Genomic DNA, 3,898 nt, shown 5'->3' with positions numbered 1-3,898 from the left:
TATACTTAAGTAATTGTAAAAAAAAAAAAAAAAAGTTGTTTATATTTATATTTGTTATTTACTGTTAATTAATGCATTACTAATGAGAAATTTGTAAAGTTTTGGTTTATTTTTCTTACACAATTGGTATTTTTTTCTTGTTTTAATCATTAATCTAAAAGTGAGGCTTATGCTTAACATGAGGGGGTAAACACAAATAGTTGCATTATTAATTATTTAAGTAATTATCTTGTTATAAAGATGTTTAGATATTTTGTTACTGGAAAACAAGAAAAAAAAATGTTTCCAGTATATGATAAGTGGACAGCTGGCTTTAGGTGCATCATTACTCAACTATTCTTTAGTGTAGTTTTTATATCATTCAGACTAATTTAAGATGACTAATACTTTCATTTTCAAGCTATATCACTATTAATTAGTGTGGTCATTCTTGCTTGGAAAAGCAGTTTCTTGTAACAGTGGACCGTTAAAGGGAAAAATCCAGTTTTACCACATTCACTGGTAAAGATGAGATGTCCCAGTCTTGGTGCGATGGTTGGACCACTCAAACCCCTACATGCAGGGACCAGTTTCCTGTCTGGAGCGAATTATTCAGTTGTTAGCTGGAAGCCACACAAACATACACACACATAGAAAGCCATCACTCATCTGGCAAACATATGGCACAAGGGAGTCAAAACGAAACAAAATTCTCTGTGATTAACACACAAACAACTTAATCTACGTATTTTCTTGCCCTCACTTGCTTTTTGATCCTGGTCGTCCAGGCCTTCACCCCAGGAATGTGTGAGAGTTGTGAAATTATGATTGCATAGGGTGTGTCTGTGTATGTATTCGAGTATTGCGTTTGTCTGCTGGGCAGGGTCTGTTTCCACCTCATCGTGCCACTGGCCTCTCAATATTCCTGGGAACACCAGACTTGGCCCACCTGCCAAAAATCTGTATTTTTTCCCTTGCGAGTGCCCTTCACCTGACCTTTAAACTCATTCATAAGCACCTCACCATTCATCTTAAACCAGACCGTCCCGCCCAGGCCCTTTACCTCTACATTCGACCTGACTGCAGTGTTCTCTTCTGGTTTGCAAATGAGCATTTGGTGGTGGCAAAAAGGGAAAAAAAGCATTTATATTTCCCCTCTCTTCTATGTCTTCAGCCTTCTTCGTACCTCTTTTCTCTCGGCTGTGGGTCTGCTGTTTGATCCTGGCGTGAGGAAGTGTGGGTGTAATTGTGAGTAAAAATGGGCCATGGCTCCATGAGCATAATTCCGCTGAATGGGTTTCAGGCTGAGCCAGGAATTTCAAGAGAGAGAAAATGAAGAAAGGAGAAATGAAAATGTCACAGAGAACACTATAATAATACCAACATGAATTAAAAACGAAGGAGAGAAGTATGCACTACAAAAAATATTTTCTTAACGTTTTGTGTGAATGTGCTAATGTTGTTTCAATTTTCAGTAACATATCTTAAAATTCATAAATATCTTATTAAAGATAAATTTACTTATGAAAACATGTAATAGTAATTAATAAAATGTTAAAACGTGTCTCTATAGATTGAATAACTGCACTTCTTTATACTAAGAACACAAAATACACTTTTAAAGCAATAGTTCACCCCCAAATGAAAATTTGCTGATAAGCAGTGAATGGGTGCCAACAGAATGAGAGTCCAAACAGCTGATAAAAACATCATAATAATCCTATAAATAAACAAATCTACCCCTTGACGAGTTTGTGTGCCCATATAATCTTAGCATTAGTGGTAAACAGATTTGGCTTGATGTCTGCAATGGAGGGCTATTCTACTTGAACTCCGATAGCCCCCCTATAGACAGAAAGATAAATAAATAAATAAATAAATATGCATCAAAGGAGGAGATGAGGAGGAGGAGGGATGCCGAAAGAACTAACAACGGAAGTGGTAAGAGGCTGTCTTTTATACTTGAATATTAATTGGAAGATTAGATGGGCGTACTCCTCCCGAAATTACGTTAATAACTTTACTTGGATGGCCTGAGGGTTAGTACATGTTAAGCTTTTATTTAAATTTTAGGGTAAACTATTCTTTTAAAGATATTATTTGAAAACAAGTGTTAATATCTTATGCAGCTTGCTTCGCAAGTAAATTATTTTAGATATTTTATTATAACTGAAAAACTCACTTTAACAGGTATGGGGTTCTCAGAAGTGGAATTCATCATAGTTAAATTTCTATTGTTGTAAATGGAAAATTCAACAAATGCAATTGTGTGAGTGTGTCATAGCAAAAGAAAAAAAATGTGTTTCTATTACTTCACAAAAGTGGAACAAAATATTGACAGATTGCATTGGTCAGAAGAGAAAGTATAGTGTTAAAAATTTACATTTTAATAATAAAAATAATAAACTAAACTAAGGCTACATTCACACGAAGCCAGAGCTTTCCCTATCCAATCTTTTTTTTCCCCTCATCTCAAGAAATATCTGCATACACACGAAACCACGAAACCGACACAAAACGATGTAGTATACATGCCAGACCAGTATGTGGCGCTGCAATTCTGCCACAGAGATACACTAAAAACGGAGAAGAAGACTTGGACTATGTGCATAAACCTTGCGTGCAGTATACAAACGAACATGGAACAATACATTTATTAATCTGTGTTAATGTTAGTTAATAAAAAGACAAACGTTCAGTGTTTGTTCATGTTGTTGTTGCTGTTACGTGACGTAGCGGTGTCTGACTAGGGGCGAGACGTAGGGTGATTACATCATCGTTTCACAAAATATACGGATTGGCTGTACACACGAAAACGCAAAGGTGTTTTTTTTTTTCAGATTTATCCACTCTGGGACCCGGTTTAAAAAAATAGCGGTTTCACTCTCCCAAAAGGTGAATCCGTGTGGACGAAACGCCAATCCGATACAAAATTATTGTGTATACAGCTAAACACATCTCCGTGTGGATGGGGCCTAACCTGTATTTACAGTCAGGTCCATATATACACAACAGGCACAATTTGTATTATTTTAGCTGCTGACCAAAGCACATTCAATTTACAGTTATGTAATGAATATGGGCTTAAAGTGCACACTCTGAGCTTTAATTTGTTAATTATTCTCATCAAAATTGGAGGAAAGGTTAAGGAATTACAGCTCTTTAACATGTACCCCCTGCCATGTAAGTCTGCCATTTGCATTTTGAACCCACATCATGCAGTCAAATGATTTCTCCATTCAGGTGAAACAGACCATTTTTAGGCTTCAAAAACAAAACAAATCCATCAGATTCAAAAACAAAACAAAGCCATCAGAGAGATAGCAGGAACTTTAGGAGTGGCCAAATCAACAGTTTGGTACATTCTGAGAAAAAAGAACACACTGGAGAGCTCAGCAACATAAAAAGGCCTGGACGTCCATGGAGGACAACAGTGGTGGATGATCAGAGGATCCTCTCCATGGTAAAGAAAAACCCTTTCACAACATCCAGCCAAGTGAAGAACACTCTCCAGGAGGTAGACGTGTCACTGTCAAAGTCAACAATCAAGAGAAGACTTCACGAGGACATGGTGGAGCAGTGTGATGGCATGAGCGTGCATGGCTTCCAGTGGCACTGGGTTACTGGTGATTATTGATGACGTGACAGAAAACAGAAGCAGCCAGAAGAATTCTGAAGTGTATAGGGATATACTCTCTGCCCAGATTCAGTCAAATGCAGCAAAGTTGATTGGGCGGCGCTTTATAGTACAAATGGACGATGCATGGAGAGCACCTTTGACCGCATGATGTGGGTTCACAGCAACAGCTTCCAAATGCAAATGGCACACAGAATCAACTCCAGACCTTTTACCTGCTTAATTAATGTAGAAACAATGAAGGAATAGCCCACATCTGTCCATGAAATGGCTTTTGAGTCA

The sequence above is a fragment of the Sinocyclocheilus anshuiensis genome, unplaced genomic scaffold (genome assembly GCF_001515605.1).
Source record: "Sinocyclocheilus anshuiensis isolate Anshui unplaced genomic scaffold, SAMN03320099.WGS_v1.1 scaffold1355, whole genome shotgun sequence".
NCBI lineage: Eukaryota > Metazoa > Chordata > Actinopteri > Cypriniformes > Cyprinidae > Sinocyclocheilus > Sinocyclocheilus anshuiensis.
This window is presented reverse-complemented; position numbering follows the sequence as displayed.